We start from the raw sequence: 27,453 nt of genomic DNA, 5'->3' as shown, positions 1-27,453 counted from the left end.
AGCTGGGACCCAGCCCCTGTGCCCTGTGCCATACCCCAGACTCAGGCCCAGAGGGGACGTGGGGACCCTGCATCGCCTGCATCAGGGTGCCTCCCCAGAGCCGGGCAGGAGAGAGGCTCTGTCCCCTCTGCGTGGAGACTTTTTTCAGGCAAATGAATAATTCATCGTAAATGACTTTGAGATGAGTCGAGGCGCCATGTTGCCACCAGATTATATGTACCATAAAAAGCAGTGACAGTAATTTATCTGCTTTCTCTTTCGGGGTGGCCGCGGGGATAGGGAGGAGATGCGGCTGCCTGGCGAGGGGCCGTGAATCACTCCTCTAGCAGTTAAGCTGCCGACGCTCTCACCGATTTGGCATTAAATAATTCCAGCCCAGGTCTGGAAGCAGCAGGGCTCCCACATCCTTTCCCCAGGGAGAGAGACCCTAGGGCGAGGGCAGGACGACCAGGGCTGGGCCTCCTTTTCACTAAAGCCAGAGGACAGTGACACACTCTCACACCTGAGTCGCTGCAGAGGGAGCCACTAGCAGGGAGCAGCTGTGCCAGGGTGTTCCCAACCCCCAGGAGGCCTTTGTGCTGGAGGAATCTCAAGAGCTTCATTGAGGCAAATGTTTCTCTCTCAGAGATAAGCACAAGGGCCAGGCACTGTGGTGCACGCCTGTCATCTCTGCACTTTGGGAGGCTGAGGCAGGAGGATCTCAAGTTTGAGCTCAGCCTGGACAATTTAGGAAGACCCTGTCTCTAAAAAAATATTTTCTTTTTAAAGGGCTTGGAATGTGGTTCGGTGAGAAGGCCCTGGGTTCAGTCTGCAAAGAAGGGAGGGAAGAGAGGAAGGGAGGGTGGAAAGGAAGGATGGGCAGTAAACTGCAGTTCCCAATTTGCAGATGGAGAAACTGAGGCCTGTTGTAAGATAGCCATGAGACAGGACAAAGAGAAAGAGCAGCGAGACACACACATCCTCCACAATCCAGGCCAGAACTTTCCCTTCAAACCCAAATTCCCTCTTCTGCCCGTAGACAACGACGACAGAAATAACCCTGAGAACCTGGGACCGTATGCACAAGGCACATAGCTTTAGTGTCACACACATATTTTTGTTCTATGCCTCCGGGGTGTGGTGGGTATCAAAGCCCACCTCTGTTGCCTCCAGCTCTCCATTCTACCCCGGTCCGTGAGAGCTCAAATATTCTTACATATTTCCAGGTCCAACCCTGGACCCACCCTCAGTTGAGCCAGAACCACCCAGGTGTGATCTGGACAGCTAAGCTTTGTTTTGTTTTGTTGTTCTGAGACAGGGTCTTGCTATATATTTCAGGCCAGCTTTGAACTCACTACATAGACCAGGCTGGCCGTGAACTTGCAGGAATCCTCCTGCCTCAGCCTCCCAAGTGTTGAGATAACAGGTGTGCACCACCATGCCTGGCTAGCTGGGTTTTTAAAAAGCACCCCAGAGGAGGTTTATTTATAATAGCTCTAACAGGAAACCACCCAGACATCCTTCCGGGGTGATTGGGTAAGCGGACTTGTGGGCCGTCCACGCGCAGAATACAGCCACACGGTGGAGTATATCCTCACCGGGAAACAAAGAGAAAGTATGGGTAACAATCAGGAAGAGTTGTAAGGGAATTATGCCGAAGCAAATAAAGCCAGCCCCAGAAGTTTACAAACTGCACGGCCCACTTACGCAGCGTTCTCAAAATGGCAAAACTGTGGAGGTGGAGAACAGACTGGTGGCAGTCAAGGTCAGAGATGGATTGGGGTGTATGGGGTGAGGTCCAGCATAGGAGGGGTACGAGAGGACAGCACAGAGGTCTTTGGCTGAAGGAACCGTTCTGCATCGTGACACACAAACCTACACATGTAATAAACACACACACACACACACACACACACACACACACACACGTGCACAGGAAACAAGAACAGCTGGGCGTGGTGGTGCAGGCCTGTAATCCTAGCACTCAGGAGGCTGAGGCAGGAGGACCACTTGAGGCCAGCCCGGGCTTCATAGTGAATTCAAGACCAGCCTGAAGTACATAGCAATATCCTACCTCAGACAATGTCAAAATAAATGAAAGAAAGAAAGAAAATTGACAAAGGTCAGTGGATTCTATTATCGGTTTCTTGGCATGATATTATGCCACAGGTTTGCATGGCGTCAGTGTTGGGAAACTCTAGGTGATGGAAACACGAGCTCTTTCTCTATTTTTATTTCTTACAACTGAAGGTGAATCTATAATTATCTTGAAATGAAAAAATTTAATTTAAAAAACTTCCCAGTCGCTCCCCTAAGTGGTTCTGTTGAACCAGCAATAAAAATGTCTACTGTAATTCCTTTTAGGAAAACCTCCCTGAGTTTTTAATTCCTGTGAACAAGTTCATGTCGCACTCAATGAACACACACTTCCTCCTCTCCCGGCCCAGACAAACTGCACACGCGGTCACCAGCGGTCACCAGAGCCCTGTGCCCACCCCGGAGGTGACAGCCGGCTGGAGGTAGAAGCTGTCATTGGCAGCCGCTGTCGTGCAAGGCTTTCTGGGCAGTGAAGAAGCGGGTGGGTCTCCCCTTCCCTCCTGGCTCCACTCCACCGGGCATACCTCCTCCCTGCCCCCCCAGCCGATGTCCCCTCTAAAGACTGAGACACAGTCTGCGTGGCACAGGAGCGGGGGACAAGGTGAGTCTGAGGTTTCCTAGTCCCGTGAGCTGCGGTGTATGTGGAGAGGTCACACGCAGAGAGGAAAGGCCTCCCACCGTGGCAAGGTGGGCGCTGGGCTCAGCGAGGCGGTGTGTTCTGTTTCCCCGGCCTGGGAGAAAAGCAAGCTTTTCTCTCCGCCTACCAGAATGATCCTGTCCAGCTCCCGGTGCAGACAGCCCTGGCTGCACAGCCGGGTGGGCAGGTGAGAACATGCACACGCACACACACAAGCAGGTGCACACACTCAGGTGCACGCGCACACATGCACGCATGCTCCTGAGCCACGCACGCCTCTCTCCCCGGGGAGACGGTGGTCTATGAAGGCCACGGCCACCCCCGGGGCCATGCTGGTCTCGCAGGGCCGCATCCTCACCTGGGCCAGGCGGAGGAAGCAGAGACCCAGCTGGGACGCAGGCACTTTCATTATTTATGAAGCTTTCATTATTTCACGTATAAATAATCGATGACAGCAAAGTGTGGCAGGCACCGCTGTGGAATATTCATGAGCCACATTCGCGGAGTTACCGGCGGCCACTCGGGTCCCAGATGTGCCTGCTTGGGCGCTCGCTCGCACGCACCCAGGCACACACACACACACAAGTCCCAAATAAAAACCATCGCGATAAAGATTTCCGCTGGCAGCAGGGGCCTGGCTCGGGCAGGGAAGCAGCTTGTGCATTCTCAGCGCCCCAAGGCTGCTCACCAGTGCTGGCCAGCTGGGAGGGAGGAGATCGAGCAGCGACTCGAGGCCCTTCCTCTAGGCTTTGGGGACCGGCATTCCTGCCCCGTCTCTAATTCTGCCCTGCGGTGAGGATCCTAGCTCACTGCCCCTCACCCTGCCCCGGGCTGTGAACTGTGTGACCAGGGCAGCCTTCCGCACTCACGTGATTAAACCCAAGCTGGCCCCTGACTGGCTGGGTGTCCTGGGCTCGTTACTGCCCCTCCCTGTGCCTGGAGCTCCTCCCCTGTGAAGTTAAGAGCACAGAAATAGAACCGACCTCACAGGGCTTGAGGACAGTGTAATATCTTCCTCTAACCAAAGTGCTTGGCCCAGTGCTGCCCAGAGCTCAGCATGGACAGTCCCTCGTCCCTTCTCCAGGATGCCAATGCCCCAAGCTCTGAAGAGCAGGAAGGCTTGGCAGCACAGCCGGAGCCGGGCTGGCCTGAGAGCCTGGGTCACCTGCGTCACCCAGATGTACTTCCTGCAGGGGTGTGGATATGTTGGAGCAGAGCATAAATACAGGGAACATTATGTTTCTAAAACCTGAGAAAAAATTTTCAGCATCTGAAACACATCTGGTCTCAAAGGTGTCTAGGAGGAACAGGGAGCCGACAGTATTCTCCGCTCAAATGAAGTGGCTGGGACCCGAGATTGTGCTAGTCTTATTTGGTAGCTGTCTGGTAGAGGACAGTGCTCCATAAACACTGGGTGCCAACTGGAGAGCCAGTGGGGGCCCCTGCTTCCCTGACCTGTGCCCTGCCACTGTCCTCTGAGCCCTGAGCCCCAGGCCCAGCTTGTTGACTTCCTGAGGTCACTCCATGTGTTGGTGGCAGTGGCAGAGTTGAAACCTTGCCCTGGGCACCCCCTCATGGGCGCAGATTGCTGGTTGCACATTCCTGGTGGTGGCCAGGGGCAGGAAGCTGCTGGGCTTGTTGCTATCCTGCCCATCCTGTCCTCCTGGTGAGGGGCCCTCCAGGCCAAGGGCAGGCCTGTTCTTCAGGAAGGCAGGGAACTGCTCTCAGGACCTCCCTGGCCCTCTCACAGTGGCATCAGAGGAAGATTCTGAAAGGGCAGTTCCCTAGATGTAGGCGACACAGACAGCCATCGGACACACTACCTCCTGTTCTGCGCTCACACTAAGCCCGGGGAGCTGACACTCTTAGGATTCACGGGGCGGAGGGGGGGCAGATACAGCAGTGGCCGCCTGGTGTCAGCACTCGGGAAGCTGAGGTGGGAGGTCTCAAGTTCAGAACCAAGCTAGGCAACGTACAAGACGCTGTCTCAAGGTAAAAAATAGAAAGAGCTGGGGGTGTAGTTCAGCACTCCTGGGTTCAACCCCAGCACTGGAAGAAAGAGAGAGATGGCGGAAGGGAAGGAGAGAGGAGAGGAGAGAAGAGGAGACGAGGGGAGGGGAGGGGAGAGGAGAGCAGGGGAGGGGAGGGGAGGGGAGGCGACAGGAGAAAAAGATTCAGGGCTCCTAGGAATCCACTCTTCAGCTCCCCGCTGGAGAGAACACCCAATTGAGAAAGTCCACAGTGAGGCTGAAATGCCAGGTCCTGGCTGGAAGCTCAGGTGCTGACTGCGACAGGGGACAGGGGACAGGGGACAGGGCGGGGAGCTGCTGGGAGTGCCCAGGCTGCAGGGCAGTGGGATGCTCATTGGTAGATGGAGATGAGAGGCGGGGAGTGGGACCGAGTCTCTGGCTCTGCTCCTTACTCCGCTCTTACAAGAGGCTGACGTAATCGAGGGTCTGTATCCAGTCTACACCTACCCTCAGGACCCCAGTGCAAGGCATGGACAGGAAAAGAGGGGACCCCCCTCCCTCCTCTCTCTCTTCTCCCCACTCCATCCTTTCCTGTGCTTTCAGACCCATCTCAATTCCGTCAGATTGCTTTTTTGGTTCTGGGAATCGAACTCACGACCTTGTGCTTGCCAGGCCGGCTCTGTGCTGCTGAGCTATGTCCCCGGCCCCATGGCTGTGCAGCACGCAGCTTTTCCGATCACCGAGCTGACCTGCACGCCGGAGCCCAGGAAGGGACTGGCTCCAGCTCTTGTGTGGGTCACCAGTCGTGGGCCTGATCCATAGCTGGCAGCCGGAACAAATCCTGCCAGGGATCAAACACCAGACCGCTCTGAGCACCTGCAGGCCAGACAAGTGACGCAGCGAGCAGAAGCCAGCTCTCGGGGCTGTACCGAGTTTGTTTCAGGTGCCAGAGTAACGGCGCATTTATAATCAGGCAGAGAGCGCTACCAAGGGTCAAGGACAGGGTTCCAAGTCCAGACATCAGGCTATTGTTGCTGCCCCCCCACCCCCCAAGGAGTCGTCCATAGGACAACTTGTTCTTGCAGCTGAGCTGGCAAACGTTGCCTCTTATAAAACCGTCCCCATGTTGGCTTTCCAGAACTGAAGCTACATCTGTGCTCAGCATGAGGGAGCTCTGTGATTGATCAGTGATGTCTGCCACAGCTGCAGTCAGGGAGGCAGGGGTGTACAGGCTACATGTTCACCTTGGCATTCCGAATACCCCTGGCAATGGCCTTCAGGGGAAAGACCCCAGGACTGTCACTCATTTTGAAACTCACACATGTCCAAAACTGCTCACAAAGCAGGGGTCAACACAATCCCTCTCCGCTGCACCATATGGCCTGCGTCCTGCCAGCAACCATAGACTCTCCGGGAGCTCACTGTCACATTTACAAAACAAAGATAAAGCTGTGGGCTGGGACGAGATTGCAGGCATTAAACTCCTCTCCATTTATAGCAACAAAGAATGTTTTTGCATTGAAAAGCCATGGCTGACTGCCATGGATCAGAGACAGGGCAGAAATAGGCAGCTCTAAGCGGATGATGCCGGAGGCTTGCCGGTCTCCAGGCCCCGAACAGGTAGACGCAGCTGGAAGTTCAAGGTCCAGAATGTTGTGACCAAATAGCATCCCCTGCAGGTGAACTGTTCTGCAGGACACTGGATTTCCTGCAGATAGATGAAGCACTTACCTGAACTACCCGTTTCCTCCTCAACAGTCTCTCTAACCAGCCTCCTGTTCCTCTTCCATCCATCCACACACCTCCCTGCTGCTCTTCAAACTCACCTTGCAAGTGCTTGCCTCAGGGCCTTTGCACCAGCTGTGCCGGGTGCCTTGTGTTCCTTCCCTACACCTGAGCAGCTCACTCCTCCATGTCATCAAGTTCTCTGTTCACCTGTCATCATCTCAGCAGCCTCTCCCACCCCATCCCTGCACCCCACCTTTAGCATCTCTCAGAGCCCATCTGTCTGCTGTTTGTCTCTCTCATCTCCTTTAGAATGTGAGCTCCCTGAGGACAGGATCGTGTCTGCCATGTGAACTGCTGCTCTCTGGTGCCTCGGCTGAGCCTGGCACACATCAGGGGCCTGATGGCTGGGTTCTGGATGAGCGAGAGCTAAGTGTTTGATCTTACAGCTGCAGACACAGAGGTGTAGGTTGAGTGTCCTGCCAGATAATGACAGCTTGATGGCGAGTCCTTGCCAAGCCCTCCAGACCTCATGATATCGGTGAAGAAGCACAGATCCTGCTTGCCAGGTGGAGACCAGCCAGCCGGAGCGTCTTGGTCAAAATCACACAGCCTGGCAGAGGGAGGCTCAGGGGTCCAAAGCGGCTGGTGACGTCTGTGCTCCCTTGACTCCACCATCCCCTGGGACAACGCAAAGACTCCTGTCCCCAGAGGACAGCCTTGTCCACCCACCTCCAGGCAGCCCTGTGTGTACCCCACAGACAGTCCGCCCAGCTGTCCTCTCTCCTAGCCAAGGGCCTTCTCCTTTGAGCACTGGTTCTCATGCCACTAAGTTCTTCCTCTGGCCTCCTCTCGATCCGACTGGCTTTAGCTTCAGCTTATTTCTTCTTGTCCCGCCTTCTGTGGAACTGGACAACACTCACCCGAGAGAGCCTGGAACCCTGGCACCGCAGCCCAGATGCTTTGCTGAACCAGGCAGGGAGAGCAGCCCTGGGCCCCATGGATGGAACCCCGACTCCCAGGCAGGTGCAGGGTCAGTGCCTCACCGGCCTGGCCCTGCCCTGCCCAGGGCCCCTTGCCACGGTGATTTATGGATTCTGTCCATCTGCAGGCTGTTGGAGCCCAGGCAGGCGGAAGTGGGAGACTCAGGCGCAGCTGAGGCTCACGTGGGAGTGGCAGAGACCCGGACCTCCAGGTGGGCGGCCACCGACCTGCAGCAGGGCCAGGAGACAAAGACAGAGGCAGAGTCATGAAGAAAGGGCGGAGAGACTGAGATTCGGATGTGTAAAAACCTCCTCAGGAGTTTCTGGTTCTCTTTATTCTGAAGACAAAAGCAAAATGAAAATGACAGACGGTGAGCGATGTTTAGTGGGTTTTTTGCAGATCTGGTAGAGGACCTGGGTGAAATCACAAATGAGCCAGCTTGCCACGAGCTTGGAAGCACCTTTCCTGCCACTGATCGCCACCACCACCAGAGACGTCAGCCGTGTCCCTCTGACCTGTGGGTGTCGCACAGCTGCACCCCCTGGATTTCCTGCCTGGGCTATGGGGCGCTGCCTCCCTCTGACCTCCTGGGTGTTGCTGGGCAGATTCTCTGCCTCTGCCCCTGGCATCTGCCACCCTTCGTGATGTGCTCTGTCCTTGCTGTCCTGGCATGGGCTCCACCCCCAGGCTGTGCTGGCAAGCTGTCCCTTGCAGCTGGCAATTGGCCTACATCTCTGAGGGACACCCTGCCCCAGGAGTGGTCCTGTGTCCTGAGGCAGGAGGCGGGTGGCCTGGGCAGGTGCTGCTATGGGGCGGCAGAGGGAGCCTCCATGTTGCTAAGAGCTGCGGGCAGCCGGGCACCAGGGCGAAGCAGCCCAGCTTGCAGGGTAACAGAGCTGGCAGCCAGCAGTTCCCTTTTATCTGGGTTGGATTTGATATTCCAGGCCAGGCCTGGCTGGACGCTTGGGCACACACATGCACATACACACATGCACGCTCGCACGCACGCACAGGGACACACAAAGCAGGGCTCTGAGCAGCCTCATGACCTCCCAGCCACACCGACAATCACATCTGTCCACTGATACCAGGATCCAGAGACCCTGCCCCTGTGTCCAGTTCTAGAACACATCCCACCGAGACATCCCCACCTTCTGTTGCCAGAAAGCCTGGAACATGGACAAGGACAGAGGTCCAGATGTCATCCACCCCAAGCTATAGAGAGTCCAGCCTCTCACCCAGTACGGCGGCAGGGGGAGGGACAGCTCCTGGGCCGAGCTCCCCAGCCGCTGGAGAGGAGATTCACTCCAGGGCCCGCTCTGGGCTCCAGCTCTCAGATCTCAGGCTCTGCGCTCTCCTATGCGGGCCACACAAGCCCGTCTCTTTCCAAGCCGCTGTGATTTCTTTGTTTCCCCCTTTCTTTGTGTTTCCCTTGATTTATGAGCCTGGAGCTGAAGATCTCTTCGCATTTCACTTACTTTGAAACGGATTCAAGTCGTTTCAATAATAAATCAGTCTAAATATAAAGCAAAGTTCCCACCTGCTTGTTGGGAGCCTGGGCTGGGACTACTCCGGGAAAGGCTCCGGCGGGGAGGGCGGCGCGCCCCCTGGAGGCCAGAGGGGAGATAGCAGCGCCTGAGCCTGCACACTGGGTGGGAGGAGCGTGACTCGAGCGCTAAGTAGGCTTCATGGGCTGTAACTCTGCACCAAGCTGGACCACATGCACCCTCTATGCAGGGTGTGTGCCTGACCTGTGCACGATGTGGGCAGGCCACCTGGTGAGGTCAGGAGGTATGGGCTCAGCCCAGGGCCTGAGGCAGGGAAGCGGCCCAGGAGATGGGTACTGCCTTGGGCTTGTGCTCCAAGGTCCTGGGAAGTGGCCTGCGTGGGGGATGGACGGAAAGCAGGGCGAGTGCTAACAGTCACACTCGGGGCCTCGCGGAGTCACCCTGAACCCCATCCAGCACAGAGGTGGCTACCCAAGAACCCCAGGGCCACCCCTTGCAGGAGCGCGACATGGCTCTCGCACAGTGTACGGTGTCCCGCCAGCCGCAGATGCACGGGTGTTAGGGACCTGGTCATGGCGCTCTCTATCGGCTCGGATGCAACTGGCAGGAAGACTCCAGGTCAATGCCAGCCCCAATGCTGAGCTCCCTCGGGGCTTCCCTCAGAGGATACCAGGGACTAGGAAGCTGGGCTGAGCTTTGGGGGCAGGGAGGGGCTCGTGGGTAAGGCCGGAGCGGATGTGCTGGGGTCGTTGGAAAGCGCCTGGAGAGCTAGCATATCCCAGGATCATGCAGTGTAGACAGGCCTGGACCAAAGGGCTCAGGGCTGGGGTTCAGGACTTAGCTTAGGGACAAAGACAGGCAGGGCTGGGCAGGGGCTGGAGGGGTGGGTGAGGCTCCAGGCAGGCCGTGGTATGTGGGTCAGCTGGAGTGCCAGACCTGAGCACAGTGGGGTGTGGGGCGCAGTGTGTATGTGGGGGTGTCCCTGGCTGCTGCAGGGAGGCACAGGGTTCAGCGAGCAGAAGGTGTCCCAGCAGGTGGCAAGCAGCCATTTTCCCTAAAAATAACAGTGTGACAGGGCTTCTTGCCGGACAGAGAACAGCTCCACTTTCTCCTGTCAAGGCTCTGCCAGCTCCTCAGAACCCTGTCCGCCACCACCCCGCCCCCAGCTCCAGGCTAAGCCAGGCGGCAGGAGCATCTGGATGGGCCCGCTGCCCCCACCTGGAACAGCCACTGTGCAGCCGCACACCTGTATTTCCCCACCCCCAAACTCATTTTAGGTTTGTCCCCAGTAACCACCCCAGAGGCAGGAGCAAGCGGAGTCTGGGAACTTCTCTGCAGCCTTAGGGCCCAGACTCTGCCCTGTCTGTCAAGGTGAGAGATGGGAGGGGACACCCTTCTGCACCTGCTGGGGACTGGCAGGTCTACCCAGCTAGGGCAGAAGTCCTCATGCATGGGACCTGCCCCAGACCCACTGAGCAGTCATGCCAATAAAAAGCAACACTGTTTCCTAAAAGCAGGGCACCGTTTCCCCATCGGGAGCTCCAGCTCAGTGTGGAGGGGGCGCCTTTCTGTCTCCGGTGTGCTGACTCCTGCCCCTGACAGGTGCTACTGCTGTTATTAATAGGAAGCTGCTTCCTGGGGCAGCTGCCCTGGGCAGGTGCATCCATCTCCCTCCAAGTGGCTGTCACCCCAAGGCTCAGCACAGGCTGGGAGTGACCTCATCCCCCTTTCTCCTCCCTCCCCAGGATTGGCACATCAGAGCCTTGGAACAGGAGGCAAGGAACTGCCCAGCCGGGAGGCCCCCGGAAGTCCCTGAGATCATGAGATGAAGCATTCGTCTGTTCATTCACTCATTCATTCATTCAACAAACGTGTATTGGGCACCCACTCTGAGGCATGCACCAGTCAGGATCCCGGGGTCAGAGCAGAGGACAAACACTGTCCCTGCTCTCTTGGAGCTGCCTGACATTCTGGTGGGAGACAGACATGAAATGAATACATTATAAGAAACTGAGGTAATCTTGGATTTAGACTCAGGAATGAGGATAATGCAGGAGAAAAACAGGGCGGAGGTGTCAGGAAAGGGCTAAGAGGTGACGGTGGAACTGAGACCTGGACCTTGAGGAGCTGTGATGACAGCACGTGCCAGCTGTGAGAACAGGGCTCTGGGCTCCATCCCCAGCGTGGGGGAGGGGAGGAGGGTTGGGCAGAGGTTGGGCTGCACGGGGCAAAAGGGTCAGAGGTCAGGGGTCACGGGAGGGTGTCTCCAGATGAGAAGGATCTGGAAGAAGGGGCGGATCTTGTTAGGTCCAGAAGAGAGATCTGTGAGCAGAACGGAAGCCACTGAACACAGGACAGGCCTGGTGGGGGTAGAGATTCAGGGTCTCTCCTGCCCGAGTATGGATGATAGTGCAGGCGGAAGCACTGTCCTGCCCTGCTTGCTCCCTCTGAGCAGGGCTGAGGAGCTGACCTGTGGTCCATGCCCACCGGATCAGCCAGCGGTTACCAGCAGGGAAGAAGAGAGAGCCCAGGCCACCGAGGGGGTGCCCCAGCCAGGGTCACACCCCAGACCGACTCCGACCTGCCCCAATGCCCTGGGAAGTTTAATCCGTGTTACAGGGGCAGCAGCACAAAGGCCCTAGGGCTGGAGCTGTCCTCAGCATCTGTGCTGTTAGTTTGGGGCTCAAACTCCTCTGAAAGCTCCCGTGTCCGAGGCGGGGCTTTGGGAAGGTCACAGGGCGCTGTGCTCCTAGGGGACTAACCACAGATGAGTTCATGGCTAGGGACCCCAGATGAGTGGGTCACTGGGCTGTAACCTGGGGTGTGCTCCTCTCCCTCTCCCTGCTTTCTGGCTGCCATAAGATGGGCAGCTTTCCTCCGCCCTTCTGCCATGTTTGTGCCTTGCAGCCAGCTGATCCTGGACCGAAACCTTTCTCCTGTAGGGTGTGTGTGCCCCCGATATTTTGTCCCAACACATGGGCAAGAGACGGGTACAGGGTTCAGCTTGAGACTGGCTCCTTCCGGCATCTTCAAGCGACACCGGGCAGCGCAGGGGAGCTGGGTATGAACTGCAGCTCCACCTGATTCGAGCTGCGTGATGCTGGGGAAATGACGGACACCTCCAAGCCTGTTCACCTGATTGAGTCCTTCGCCCATTCAACAGCTATTTAACGACATCCACTGCGTGCCGGCCTTGGAGTGCATCCGGAGCTGCTGTAGGAAACAGCAGGAACGCACACGTGCTCCTCAACCCCCGATGGACCGCAGCGCCATCAAGCCTTACTTGCAAGCTGGAAATGTTGTCAGCTGGAAATGATCAACAGAGCCAACCGAGAAACATGGCCGGGCCGGGCCTGCCTTAGGCATGCTGGGAACAGTCACAGGCTGACACGCTGGCTGACGGCCGGGCAGGATCATCTGCACAATGCCCTTTTTATAATAAAGGTGGACTGTCCCGTGCTTTGCTGACACTGCTCTGCAGGTGAAATCCCAAATGATCATAAGGCTGTGCTTTGCCCCACCACAAAGTCAAAACAGCTGAAGTCAACGCCATCCACAGGGGCTCAGAGAGGGGACCGGTGATGTAAATAAGCAAACAGACTCTTGCTCAGAGCAGGGGACAGGAAGCAGAGGAGGGCTGTATTCAGATGGGGCACTGTGAGGCGTACCCTGCAAAGCCCCGTTCCAGGGCTTGGCACCAGCTGGTGCCACCCCTGACAGGGGAAGAGGTGAGGGTCAGACTAGCCTCCAGATCTAATGTGGGAGAATGTATGGGGGGGTGGGGTACAGGGTGAAGCCATGTTGTTACAGGTATTGGGGACTGAAGCCAGGTCCTACCCCCTGAACTGTGTGTCCCTAGCCTTCTAATGAATCAATTATAGGTTGATTGGCTGATTGAGACAGGGTCTCACTGTGGCTAATTTGTCCAGGCTGGGCTCTGCCTTGCGATCCTCCGGCCCTAGCCTCCCAGAGTGCTAGGATTACAGATGTGCACCCCCACACCTAGCTGGGGCTGCTTTCTCCTGGCCACAGTCAGAAGCAGGGCTGGAACCCATCGAGGGGAGGTGGGAGGAGCTTGCTCTGGACTCCTGATCTGGTGCTCAGTCCACTTCCCAGAGCGGGAGCAGGAGAGGGGCCCTCAGGTTCCTCTTTCAATGGCCTGGTTGGTGGGACTCAGGGATGGCAGCTCCTCCCAGAGCCACGCATGGTGGTGGTGGGGTCCTCTTCCTAGCTCCAGACTAACTTGCAAAACTTCTGCGGTCAGCAGTGCAGAGGCTGGAGATGCCTGTGGGACCCTCAGCCCTTCCCACTGCGTTGTGCTGTGGTCACAAACATGCATCGTGGCCCTGCAGAGCTCCTGAGTTCCTGACCTCCCCTGACCAGCCTGAGAGAAGCTGGCACTTTTGAGAGTTCAGGGTTGGGCGAAATCTGACATAATCCTCTGTGGGACCTCCATGCGTAAATCCCAGGGAGCTGGCGGCAGAGACAGTCCAGGATTCCTTAAGAAGCCCCCTCCTCCTCCCCGGACACCCATCCCCTATCCCCTCTCCTCCCCGGCTCCCATCTGCTCCCCTCCTAGGCCCCTTGAACCCCATTCCAAAGCTGTGCACCTTTGATTTCCCAGATACGGGGGGGGGAGAAATCTCTTGATTCTCTTCTGGCACTTGTAGGTTCTGGGGTCTCCTTTGCCTTTTTAAAATTAACATTTTTTTGTAGAATGTTGTAGCTTTATAGAGAAACTGAAGAGAAAGTACAGAGTTTCCACATGGCCCACCTCCCTGCAGTCTCCCCGGCTACTAACAGCCTGCATTCCTGTGTCCTCCGTTCCAGCCAGTTCCCAGTACCGGGCCCAGTGCCCGGTTCTGATTCTGCTTCCCTGCCACCAAGTGCCACGCTCACTCCTAATGCATCAGGTAACCAGCCAGTGCCCTTGATTTCCGAGGTTCCCGGCCGCCTCCTCCGTGACCCCAGCCAGCTGAAGGGCAATGCTGGGACCATGCAGGACAGAACAAAAGGAAACACTGGCCTCCCTCAGGTTCCTCTGACTTCTTGTAAGAAGTTAATAAAACTGCAGGCAAGGATGGCCCGGAGGACATGATTTACTCAGGCTGGGGAGAAGCTTTCAATAAGGTCCCTTCATAAAAGGCCATTAAGGGAGTGGAATCACCACAGGCGAAGGGGCAAGTGTTATGGATTCCAGAGTGGCTTAAGCAGAGGAATTAAAGAGGCATTCAGAGCCCAGAGACATTATTAATAACTACGCTGGGCACTTGGAAAGCCTTTTCATCTTGGCTGGCTTCACAGGCACGGACTCTCAGCTCTGGGCCTCTGGGGGAGACGGGAGGGACATGGCCACTGAGGATGGGCTCCCCTACCTGGGGGCGGATACGAGCCAACAGGGAAAGGCTGAGTGGAGAGCTCAGGGAGAAGCTGGGCGACACAGGCCTTGGTGCTGGGCAATGAGACGGCGGGCAGGAGGGTGGAGAGGTGAAGCCCTCCTCTGGCCCCCAGCCTGGCCACTGGCAGTATGAGGCAGCAGAGAATCCACTTTGCCCAAACGGAGGCTCCCGAAGTCCCCTGGAAGGACAGGCTGCCGTCTCTGCCCTGCTTGCTCTTTGAGTCCCAAAGGCCGCCTGGATGCTGGTTAGAAGAGGCCCAGAGCTCACCTCCTCTGTGGGGCGCCCCACGCCACCAGCTTGGTGACAGGCATCTTTCCCTCCTGAAAGAAAAGTGCAGAGGCCACAGGTGCCACCCCCTACTTCCCACCCCCCGTTATTCAAGCTCACTCCCTGCAGCCCCCCAGCTGCAGCCTCTGCTGTCTACTCCACACAGTGCAGACAAGGACCCCACTTCCAGAAGGTTCCAGCCCGGCTGAGCACCGCACTGAGCCCTGGGTCCCCACTTCCTACCAGTTTCTGCCTTGGGTCTCCTGGTGGGCACAGAGCCTTGGGACAACCTTGCTGGCCACCCTCCCCTGGGAAGCCGACCTCTGAGTCGGGCTACCTGGCACCTCCATCCCCGAGCCACCCACCTTTGCCCTCCTCTGTGAGCTCCCATGCCCAGAATTTATCTCTGCTGCTGAGATTAGCAGACTTTAAAACATTCCCACCACCTGGGCATATTAATTGGCAAAGCCACCACCTCAGCGACTTCACCGCCCCATGTTCATCTCCACACGGCCACGTTCCCCTTAGCACCCTCTCGCCTCCTCTCAGCGTCCGCTGGACGACTCCAGAGCAGTCCCAGGCAGAGTCGGGGCGCACAGACCCCCGGGACGCTGCTGCCCTGGCTGCTCTGTGGGAGAGTCACTCCTGGATGAGGGACTGTCCAGTTTATAGGCAGGAAGCCCAGAGCGGGGGAAGTACAGATTAAAACCCCAGGCTCTCCCGCCCGGGGCCAAGCTCTGAGCTACCACCCAGCACTGGTGGAGGGACAGACAGCAGGGAGCAGCGACGGCTGGGAGTTTGGGCCTCTACTCACTGTGTGACTTTAGACAGGGCAAAGAGGACACCAGAGAAGGGAGTCTTTATCATTTACAGCTCTTTAGGCACAGGCTGTAATTGATCCTCACCACCATATGGGCTGGATACCCCTACCACCATTCTGTAATAACAAAGTGAGTGCACAGAGAAACAGACAAATGTGCATACAGACGCACAGCTAAGACACAGAAGAGCCACTGCAGGCTGCACCGCCCCTCGATAACGACAAAGGACGCCCATTATAAACTCTCTCTCAGTCACTGACAACTTGTGTCTTCCGGTCCGGGCCAGTAGCACTTTCAAATCCAACCACATCTTCAGGGCTGGCGCAACTTCTCTTGTGGCTCAAATGAAGATGCTAAATAAGAGGGACTCCACCCGCTGGCTTTGCCCTGCACCGCACTCAGCAATCAGTGCTTGGCAAGAGCTGCCTGGGCCATGGGGGTCTGTCCCTGTGGACGTGTGGCTTGTCTCAGCAATGCCTCACTGCAAGTCCCCAAGCAAGTCCCCAAGGAGGGGGACCCCCTCTGACAGTTGGGACACCGATCAGCCTTGTCTGGCAGGCGGGGCAGGGCTTCAGCCCTGGACTCCATCTTATTGCGAAGATGCCAGCAGCTCAAGAGACCTGGAATCACCACCTGTTTCCCAGAGAAATCTTCTGCTGGGCACATGGTTTTTGTTCTTTGTTTCTTTCAATACTGGGGATTAAACTCAGGACCTTCACACTAACCTACATTCCCAGCCCTTTTATTTTATTTTATTTTTGATGAGTTCTTAATAAGTCACTAAATTGCCCAGTCTGGGCTCAAATTTGCAATCTTCCTGTCTCAGCCTCCCCAGAGGGCTGGCATTACAGGAGTGTACCACCTTACTCGGCTAAGACAAATGCTTCAGGGCCTCCCTGTCAGCCCGTTCTGTAAGAATCCAGCTGAGAGCACCGGTCTCCGTCCTGCAGAATCTGTACCCAGTCCCCACCTACTCCTCAGGCCAGGTTGGGCTGCAGGGGCACCTTGGTCCTGAGTTTGTCCCCAGCCACCTGTTTCCAAGAGGGAGGCAGAGTATGCAGGTGGCAGGTGCGAGGTCACACCTGGTCCCAGCTCCCGCACTGGAATGTAGCAGTGCAGAGCCCCCCCCCCATGTGATTTACTAGACAATGACAACCTTTAATGTCCCCAGGGTTATAATCTCCTTTATCTTAATACAATCCTTCCCCGCTGAACTCTCCAGAGTCCCAACCACTATTTCCAATGGCGGCATTTTTTAATTATTATTATTAGGACTTGATACTGTGATTACTGTTGAACTCTCGGTCTTTGTAGAGGGAAAATTAATAAGTTTTTCTCAGGCACTTTGCAACAGCGGCCTTGCATACTGATTAAGCCACCTGCTCCCCCACAGCAGGTGTCAATTACCGCAGTGTCTGGTCTGATCCGGGATGGGGACCAACTTGCTGGTCATGAGAACTCATCCGGCTCTGGCCCCAGCACCTCTAGCAAAAGCTGGGCGTCCCCTGAGAACCCATGGACCACTCTGCCCCATTCTAGGCTGTGCCCCTGGCTGGGAATTAATTCTCAGAACCAGAGAGACTTTGGTTTTTCTCTACCGAGGAAAAAAAGACTCCACCTGCTAATCCTTCAGCCAGACAGGGAAAGGACTGGGTTAGAGGACCGGGGGTCCCTTCCTCTCCCACATTGTAAGTAGAGGAACCAGAGCTCGGAGAGATGTGAGCTGCCTCCTCCTAAACAGCCAATGACACAGCTGAGGCCACTGCTCTCGGTGACAGTCTGGTCCCCTAGCTCACTGCCTCCCCTGTCTGGTCACAGTGCCTCTTCCCTCCCTGATTATCCCTGTTGTCCTAATTGGGCTGAAGGACTGGTACACGGAGTACTCTTTTTCTCCCCTGCAAAAAGAATAAATAAAAAACACAGCCTACTCCACCCCACACAAAACAAAAACAAAAACAACCCCCACCCCCTGTGCTCTGCACCCAGCAGAGTTCACACTCAGCTTGCTGAGCAAAGAGCTCCCAAGGACATGCTGCCCAGGGGCTGCCCGCCCCAGCAAGCATGCAACAGGGCAGCGTGGCCAAAGCAAACACCACATCTTCCCCAAGGCCAGGGCCAGGCTTGAGTAAGGTGATCCCAGTGCCAGGAGAGACCAGGGTGTCTGGGGAGTGCGCCAGATCGGGCCTGGCAGACGGAGCGAACTTCTGAGAAGCTGCCCCTGCTCCCCACCCAATGGCCCTATGGGGAGCAGTCTGGGTGCAGAGGGAGCGTCCCTGGGTATAGACTTCAGGAAGACTGTCACTCCCTGCTCCCTCCTCCGGGGAGAACCAGGGAGATGGCAGCAATCAGGGAGGCTCATGTCGGAGGCTTCCACCAGCCCTAAAAGCCAGGGCTCCGGTTTCTGTGGCCACCAGAGCAGGAGCACTCTGTTCTCCATGTCCTTGCTTCAGTGTGACAACCTTGGACTCAGCCAGCCAGGCCTCGAAGCCAGTCAGCCTTGTGCAGGTGGCCTTGCATTTCCCTGGCTGCAGAATGAAGACACTGGCCACCTGTCACCTACTGACACTGCCTGGGAGGAAAGAAAGAAAGAAGCTCAAGGTCTGGGGGAGGAAAGCACAAAACCCAAATGCACCTTGTTACGAGGATGGAGGCACACGGGGTGGAGGGTGAGAGCCAACCATTCGCTCACCACACAGCCCGGGAAGGTCCCTGTCCTGCTCCAGAGTCGGAAGGTGGTCAGAAGGCAACGGCCACACAAAATAACTTTGGCTAGAGGCGAGGGCTGCAGGAGGCAAGAGCCAGGGATCAGGAGTTCCCTGTCCTTCTGTTGGAGCCACTGAGGCTGAATACACGTGCAGGGGCTGTGGCGTGGCCTGGACATGGCTGAACTGAGAACGAGGGACACCTCAGGGGGCAAGACAGGCCACAGCTGAGGCCACCGGGAGACGTCCTGGATAGTTTTCCTTACTTAGCATCATCTGTTGCTCTGAGGGGTCCCTGAGCCCCTCCCGAGGTCCCGCTCAGGTTTCCGCCATTGTCCACTCAGCTCCTGGCTTGTTCTGGGTAAATACGGGCCGCCCAGCGTCAGTCAGCGGGCGGCTGGCAGAGTTCCGGGCTCTGCCAAGGACTTCACTCCTCCTGCAGCCCTGAAGATCATGCCGCCTGTCTCATCCCTTTGAGCCTTTGCCGTGCACCTGTTTGGGAGATTGGGGGTCTAGGCACAGACCCCAACAGGCTTCAGCAGAGGTGACTCAGTGGGACAGGAAGGTCTCCCTGCCCTGACCAGCCACAGCCCCACATCTCATGAGTAGTGAAGGCTCCTTCAGACCCAGGGAGCGGCAGGGAGACCCACACAGACATGGGGATGGGCTGTCAAGGTGCTGGGCTCCAGGAGACCAGACGACCAAGACCCACGGAGAGATTTTGAAGACTTGGGTGGCACCAGACAGGAGGGCGGGGGCAGCCGCTGGAGCCACGCTGTCACTACACAGTGATGCGAATTACTCTTTCCAAGTAAATTAAAGCCATTCGTCACTGTAATTAGCACCGCTGCCCACAGGCCTTTGGCCTGGCTATTAACACACAGCACAAGCTCCCCTCGTGACCTCCACAGCTGGCTGGCATGAGAAGGCTTGGGGCTCTGCCAGGCTCGCAGGAGGAGGACGGAGGCTGAGACCTGGGGACTCTCGCAAGAGAGAGGCCACCGCCTTGTCCTATCTCCTGGTGGCCTGCAAACATCTTTGATTCCCCAAATGGCCACGCTCCGCCAGCACTTGCACGCAGTGAGCCAGGGCCTTTGTCCGCCCGGATCGCCAGTGTAGCAGCCCCGGGGTCCAGAACACAGGCCCTGACAGGTAGTGGGGGCCGGAAAGTATTTGTTAAATGAATGATTACTGGATGAATGAATGTCCTCTCGCCTCTGCCCACAAAACACTTTGTGCTTTGCCTGGCTCTTCCTCGGATCTTTAGGTCTCAGCTTGGATGTCATCTACCGGGCAGCCTTCTGTTTCCAACCCCAGATAGATATTGGGAGGGGTCTCTTTTGCATCTAGATGTTAAAACGCAGCATTACAACTGTATGTTTGTACATCTCTCTCTGCCCATAAGATTGAAAGCTTCATGAGAGCAGAGCCTATGGGATGACCACAGTATCCCCAAGGCTTAGCCCAGCGTTTGGTAGAAAGTAGGTGCTCAATAAATCTTCGTTGCCTGACTGGATCAGTGAATGAGGAATGGGAAGCCAGCTGCTGGCCTGCCTGAGTCACACCTGCTCTGCTGACCTCCACTGGGCTGGGCTTGAGCCACAAAGGTGAGCGGAGGGGTCAAGGTGAAGCATGTGCCTCCTCCTCTCCACAGGCAGAGAGCTGCGTTTTAACAGTGAAATGCTGAGCTCACAGACTAGAAGGTCCTGGGTGCCTAGGTCTGGTCACACAGTCAGCAGAGCATCCCAGGGCCACTCCTGCCCTGTTCCCCAGCCCCAGACACATGGCCAGGTTGGGACTCCCTCCAGAGGCAGCCAGGCCCTGGGGCTTGACCTCGGGCAGCACGGACAGTGATGCCCGAGGACAAAGGACAGCCCCAGGGAGCGGATGATACCCACCCACTGAGGGTAACAACACTTCCTGGAAGTACTTGGGAAACTGGAAGCTGCTACCGGACGTGAGAAGCCAGGAGACACAGCACAGGGCTGCAGGAGGCGGGTGGGACCTCCAGGCACGGGAGGGCCAGGGATCGGGAGATGGAAATCGAGGCTCCATGATGCCCCAGGCTGGGCAGGTGAGAGGCTGTGCAGGCAGTGCTCTCTGCGTGGGGTGCGCCTTTCTGGTTCAGGGCATGGTGGGCTCTGCTTGGGTGCTTTGGAATCAGTGTGCCCAGCAAGATGGGAAAATGCCCTACACCTCACAGCTGTGGGGCCATCTAACCGAAAGTTATGCTGGCACTTCTGACCCCGCTCTTGCAGGACAGGAGGGAGATCCACCTGTGATAAACCAATGACCGAGCTCTTTGCGGATACCCCAGTTCCTCTCCCGAAAGTGTTCTGGGGCCCAGGGGTCTCCTAAGGCCTGAAGGAAAGTTATTGGCCAAGGAAAGGGAGGATCATGGTTTCCCTAAGGGTCCCACTCAGCAGTGATTGCTGCAGCCAAGCCCTCAGCTGTTCCAATTGGTCCTGATGAGTCAGTTAATCAAATGGGTGGGACCCTGGCCTTGCTAGGCCAATCATAGTATACACTCACTCCTCTGGCAACAATGATTGGTTCAAGCATGAACATAGGCCCAATCAAATCCAATCCCTGCTTTCATGGAATGTAACCTTCAGGAGGGCAGGGAGTCTGCAGCATTACTCCGTGAATAGCGGTTCTGTAAATATTCATGTGTAGATGGGATGAATCTGCCAGGCGTTGGGATGGGGTCCTGGCCTCGGGAGCCTGGATTACCATTCTCTCCTGTACAGTGTCTCCTGTATGTAAAGGAACGGGGATTCCTCCCGGCAGATGAAAAATGTCCCTCCGGGTCACGGCTGTCATGTACCAAGGCACAGAGCTTGGCAAGCACAGCTCGCAAGCAGAGCACTTGGTGTTTTTCAGCTCTACCTGGTGTCTCAGCAGGCGCCCTTTGAGCAGTGACCAAGTTGACAACTTCTGTGCCCCCTTCCTGCCACGAGGACAAAAAGCTACTGGTGAGCAGGGCCAAAAGAGAAACTAAGCCCTGGTGACATTGTTTGATTCCCGAGACCCACACCAGGACTCCCAGCATGCAAGGCAGTAAAATCACTTTTCTGCCCCAGCCGCTGACATGAGGGGTCTGGAGCTTGTCACTGAATCTCCGGATCAGGACCCACAGCCAAGTCTCTGCCTTGTTCCACATCCTCAGGTGTCTGTCCCAGCCCCTCCGCGCCTCACCGCTTCATGAACAGGAAAGGCATCCAAGAACAGCTCTGTGGTTTATGGAGACCAGGCTTGTGTTCAGACAACCAGACCTGATTTCTAGATCTTCCCTCATCCCTGACAACCCCTGCAATTCCTCGACTCCACCGGGCCTCAGTGTCCTCATCTGTAAAATGGAGACGAAGAGCAGTATCTACTTCACAGGGTTATTGAGAGAATTGAACGAGTTCCTATGTAAATCATCCCAGGGAAAATAAATGCAGTGTCCATGTCAGCTTGGAGCGTTATTACTGGTCAGACACTCCTCTAGAGACTAGGAACAAGAATCTTGGACCTAGCTGGATGTGGTGGTGCCCCTCTGTAATCCCAGCACTCTGGAAGGCTGAGGCAGGAGGATTGCAAGTTTGATACGAACCTAGGCAATTTAGTGACTTAATGAAACCTTGTCTTAAAATTTAAAACAATTAAAAAGAAATGAGGCTGTAGCTCAGCCCAAAGGCCCGGGCTCAATCCACACATAGGCATGCAGGAAGTCTTGAGCCGTGGAAGTCCCGGCTGCTTCTTGGGCACAGTAGGCACTCAGCAGCCCAAAAACCTAAATCTTCACAGCTTTGCTGAAACCTTCATGCCAGGCTTTCCTCCTGCCAGCGCAGGGCAGAGCCAAACAGGCACTTCAGCTGGAAGCCCAGCGGTGAGGAAATAAATCTGCATGCATATTATTCCTGGGTAACAGTGCTCTTGGGAGGCTGTGTGCCAGCCAGGGCCCGGCTCTTGCAGAGCCAGTTCCGTGGGCTCGGAGGAGGCTCACCTCTGGCTGCTGGCTTCCTTGCTCACCGCCTGCTGCCTGGCTGGTTTATTCTCCAGGGGCAAGCGAAGGGGAGGGGAAGGAAACTGAAAGGCTTTGGTTTGTCAGGGAGCCTGCTGGTGCCGGCGGGCACACGGCTGTGTCCTGAGGTGACTCTGCCAGGTCCCCAGCACTGCTCTTCCCTCTGCTGCTCCTTGTAATTGGTCTGTCTGGGCTTTTAGGGCAGCCCCGGAGACACCGGGGGAGAGGGGCTGAGGCAGGAGCTCTGAGACCGGGAGCAAAGCAGAAGGGAAGCACCTGCCCCAACCCCTGCCCCCAGAAGAGGAGCAGCCTGACATCCGACCGGGAGACAGCCTTCAGGGACCCTTCGAGCCAGCTGAGCTGTCTGCTGGCCGTGGACTCCAGCCGCAAGCCAGGCCCCACAGCCAGCCGGCCAGCCAGCGTGGACCGTTTACAGCTGCGACTGAGGCTCAGGGTGAGGAGGTGCCAGGGGTGAGTTTCCACATCTACAAAATGGGAACAAGCAACATTTGCCACGTTGGCTTCTGCAGTATCACGAGGCTCCAAGGAAGCCCAGATGTGGACACCATCCCACCTTCGGCAGAGCCAGGCTTCCCCCAGAGCTCTGAGCCATGTGCAAGGAGGGCTGACGCTGATTCTCCACGTCTCACTTTTTCTTGGTTCCTTTTTTTTAGGGGTGGAGGTGAGCCAAGGTCTTGTAGATTAGCCTTGAACTGGCGTTGTAGCCAGCAGGCCTCACTCTTGCAATCTTCCTGCCTCAGGGTTAAGGGAGTAGCCAAGTGGGGAAGGCGACCGATGAGGGCAAGTCAAAAAGAGGACGCTCTCAGGCTGGGGATTTAGCTCAGCAGAATAAGCACCTGCCTCGCAAGCACACAGTCATGAGTTCAATCCCCACTACCAGTGGAAAAAAAAAAAAAAGAGGCTGCTTGCGTGCTGGTATGAATGATAAAAAGATAAACCAATGAAGTACCTGGCACCTACAAAATGTTCCAAATGATGGGAATCTACACAACCAATGTCCGCACGGTGGGCACCAAATGATGTTGTTAATATTATTCTCAGTAACAAGCAAAAGGCTCCCCTCTTTGGGGGGCACCTGCCGCTGCTCTGGCTTCTGTGTCTTTCTCCCACAGAAACATCCTCCAGAAACCTGTTCCCTGCTCCTTCTGTAGATAACAAGGCAGGCAAGAAGCCCAGAGAAGCAGGCCCCAGCTCGGAGGTGCCAAGGGAAGGGGCAGCGTTGGAGGCCCCTCTCTGAGCCTTCTACACGTTTCCATCGCAGGAAATGAGGCTCAGGTCCTGGTGACAGCTCAGGACGGGAGCAAGAAAGCAGAGCTCCCTAGCAAGCGGCTGGGAAATCCTGTAAAGCAGCTCCCTCCGTTTCCCTAATTTCGAGAGATGATGCTTCGTGGAGACATCCATCTTCGAGCCCAAACCTTCTTCCTACACTTGAGCCATCATCAGTGTAAAACTAATGCAAGGTTTATGAGTTCCCGAGCTCCAGGTTCTACTGATAAACCCCCTTTTAAGCCGCTGTTAGAGCCCGTCATCTGCAGAGCGGCTGTGGGGCTTTGAAGCCGACAGCAAACCTCAAAGGTGGATCATTTTAATACCTCCTCTCGGAGGAGGAAGAAAGCGTGTGCACGCTGCCGCCTCCCAGCTCCCCGTGCTGTCCCACCCCAGCCTGCAGCCACGCCACACTCAGGGAGGAGGGAGTCCAGGCTGGCAGGGTCCTCAGGCCCAGGAGACACCACCCCGAAGAGTCTGGGCACGATGCAGGTGACAGCCGCAAGCGAGGTGAGTGGAGACCCTAAACAGTGGAGAAGCAGGAAATTCACTACGGAAGTAGTAACACCATTCTGGAGAATGACCACAGCACTCTGGCCCTCTGGTCACCATCGCTGCAGCCCGGGAGTCCCCATTTTCTGAGCACTCTCAGGACAAAGCTGTCCTCCTAACCTGAGCCCCCCAGAAAGACTTCCAAGTGTCTATCCTCTTTCTGCTATACTCTGAACCCCTCGATCTGAAGAGTATGGCTTCCCCGTGACATGGCAATTTAGCTCTGTAACAGAGATGCAGTAGATTTAAGGCTGGGAGCCTGGGCTCTGGAGTAGGATCACTGCGCCTCAGCCCCTTGCTCTGCCGTTTAAGAGCTCTGTGGCTTCAGCAAGCTCCTGCTATGCATCAGTTTCCTCATCTGTAAAATGGGGGCATTGCCTCATAAAGCAGCTACAAAGAGTGAGTATAGTGAGCGCTCTGAGAAGGTGGGCTCTTATTCCCAGCACCCCAACCCCTGTTGGTAGCACCCTCTTTGGAGATGAAAGATGAAACAATAAAGGGGTACAGCAGGATGGGGTGGGGGTGGCAGAGTTTGGGGTGGGCAGGCAGTGAAAGTCTGCCTTTCCACACAAAAGCTGCCATTTCTGAAAAAAGAGCCAGGGACACTGAGACAGGGTCTCACTAAACTGCCCAGGTGGGATTCAAACTTGCGATCCTCCTGCCTCAGCCTCCCTAAGTACTGCTGCCCTGGTAGCCCAGCTACCAACAGTGATTCTTGGCAGTGTGGGGGAAGCTGTGCGCAGTGACAGCCAGTCTTCAGGACTGAAAGTGACTTCAGAGCTATAGAACCTGGGTAACTCTGCCTCATGCTCTGTGGGAGACCCCAACCTCTGAGCTAACCCCTTCCTGAGTTCATGGCCAACAGAAACTGGCAGGAAGAGCTGTGCATCGCTGCTCTTAGCTGCTAGATTCAGGGCTAATTTGTTATGTGGCAATAGTGAGCTGATACAGGTGGGGAAGAAGAAGGTGGGCGGGGCAGGGTGACCTCGCCCTGCAGCGTGGTCCTCATGGAAGATGCCCAGGTGACTTCCTACACTTCTGGGTTTCCGTCCTGCATTTGCCCTGCCCTTTCTCCCTTGTGCCTTGCCCTCTCCGCTTTCCAGGGTCTGAAGGCGGGGGTGGGGGCCGGTGGCTGCCAGGCTGTGTAATAGAGATCGCTCAGTGGCTTCTGCGAGAGGCTCTGCGGAGCAGAAAGCCCTGTAGATTTTAATCCTTTCTCTCTTTAATCTTCTTTCTCCGCCCTTGGTTCACAGGTTCCCACATGCACTGCAGAGTTTCAAGAGATAAAGCCCCACAGCCACAGCCCACAAGCCTGTCCTCCCTCTGCCTCTGACAGAAGTAGGATTTGGCTAAACAGCGAGTCTCAGGATCCCGGATTGGATTCTGGGAGCTGGAGCAGCCTGGGGACCACAGACTCAGGAACCTCGGTCCCAGACTGTCGTTTCCCTCAACTTCTGGCTCAACCCTGCTAGAACCCTAAAAGGCTCCTGGGGGGACTAAGTCATGGGGACCTCGTTACCCAAGCAGCCAAGCAGGGACTCAGCAGGTCTAGGCAGTGTGGCCCAATGGTCAAGGGCAGGGTCTTGAAGTCAGGTAGACCTGGAAGCAAATCCCAGTCCTGCCATTTCCGGCTGTGCGACCTCAGATAAATGACTTGGTATCACTGAACCTGCAAAATATTCACGAAGCGCAGGCCAGAGGGCTGCAGCCTGCTGGAGACCTATCTGACCTCAGGTGCCTGCAGCCCCTTAGCATTCCTCTCAGAAAACAGGCCAGCAAAGCACTGTCCAGCTCTGGGCACTGGCCAGGCTGGGAAGCCGGGTGACATCAGGACATGAAGCCATCTTTCAGGGCTGAGAATCCCCACGTAACAAATTCATTCTGTGCAATAAAGACGTTAGCCGCACTTGTTCGGGGCATTTGGAATCTGAATGGCTGCCGTGGCACTTCGGAGACATAGCTGGAAGGAATGAGCTCGGCGTCCCTGGGAAAAGACCTTTAAACCTCTTTTAGAAACCAAATTTGTCTGAGTGCTACCCATCGGCCTCCAGGCTCGGGATGGGGGCAGGGGGACCCTGGAGGGCTGCCTGTCAGGCACAGGAAGCAGCGGGCTTGGGAGGCTTCAGGAAAATGGTGCGGCAGGGACCTCCGGAGGGCCCCTCACCCCGGAGCCAGGGAAGCTCTGGGACCGCAGGAGAGAGGAACGCCACGGCATCCTCACACTGCGCACGTCCTGGGAGCCAGAGCTCACAGGGAAAGGGCAGACTTGATGAAGTTCTAAACTCCTGACCAATCTGGAGAGCTCACACATAGGCTGCTCTCCAGTGCTCCCTAAGGAATAGACAGACTATCACAAGGGTGCCAAAGAAAAGAACCCAAACTCCCCCACACAACCTGGGAAAGCCTTCACAGAGGAGGGCATGTTTGAGGTGGATCCTGAAGACTGAATAGGAGTTCATATCAGGAAGAACAGACACAGAGGGGGAAGCGGTGAAGGGCATTCCCAGCAGAACAAGCAGCACAGGTAAGGCACAGAGGAGGAAGAGCAAGAAGGGACAAAACACAGAAGTGGGCTTAGATAGAAACTGCTGCAGAAGTGGAGGAAGACACCCAGGTATCTTCCAGGAGTGCCACGCTGCAGGGTGAGGTCGCCTGGCCCCGCCCACCTCCCTCCACATAGCAAATGACCCCCAACTGTAGCTACTAACACTTCTACAGGGCGGGAACTTGGGCACAGGTCAGCTCAGGGGCCCTTGGGGTGCCAGGGCCCCAGGCTCTGCCTGCAAGGTGGTCCATCCACGAGGAGCTGCCTGCTGACAGGAGCTCTTACTTAGTCCCCCACATGGGGCTCCCCAGGATCGGGCTCACCCACAGAGCTGCCCACTGCCTTCTGACCTACCCCCGAAGCCACCCAGTTATTTCTGTGATCTTTCATGGGCACCCAAATCGCCAGTGCAGCAGGAGAGGCCACATGAGGGTGTGAGTGCCAGGAGCTGGGTATGTCTGGGGCCACCTGAAGGCTGGCTGTCACACCACCTTTCTGCGGACCCTGCTCAGGACAAGATCCAGCCTGCGGTTTCAAGGAAGCAAGCCTGAGGCCTCAAGGCAAATTCTTCCAGCAGTTTCTGGGATGCTTTTTCAAGGCAGCCTCCCATGGTGCTGGTCCAGAGGACACGCTGTGGGGCCAAGTTGGTACTGACCCCTCTGAGTAGGGGTCTGGGGGTCAGGAGGATTATCTGTGTCCCCGAACCAAGGACTCCCCGACACATAAGTTCGAGCCCTCCTTGGCCATGGTCCAGCTGCCCTGGCTTCCAGAGTTGTTATCCTGGAAGTGGGCTCGGAATGTGCTCTTCCGCCAGCCTCTGAGACACTGCCACCGGCCCAGCCCACAGGACCCAGCCACGGCAGTTAGATCCACGAGAGGCCCAGGACCCACTCAGGAGAGCGCGGCTGCAGACGCCCGGCCCAGGTCCCGGACTGCTCATCCTGCCCGCCCCGCCCACGCCAGCCCTGTGT

General features: G+C 56.4%; 1 protein-coding gene across 1 annotated transcript in view; it reads right to left on the bottom strand.

Annotated features, from left to right (window-relative positions):
• Window positions 1-27,453, bottom strand: part of Ubiad1 (UbiA prenyltransferase domain containing 1) — an 82,589-nt gene that overhangs the window by 30,604 nt on the left and 24,532 nt on the right. The window lies entirely within an intron of this gene.

This window comes from Cavia porcellus, unplaced genomic scaffold (assembly GCF_034190915.1).
Source record: "Cavia porcellus strain 051 isolate PalLab524CR breed Dunkin Hartley unplaced genomic scaffold, mCavPor4.1 scaffold_25, whole genome shotgun sequence".
Classification (NCBI taxonomy): domain Eukaryota; kingdom Metazoa; phylum Chordata; class Mammalia; order Rodentia; family Caviidae; genus Cavia; species Cavia porcellus.
The sequence above is the reverse complement of the archived record's forward strand: the minus strand, read 5'-3'. Positions and strand labels throughout refer to the sequence as shown.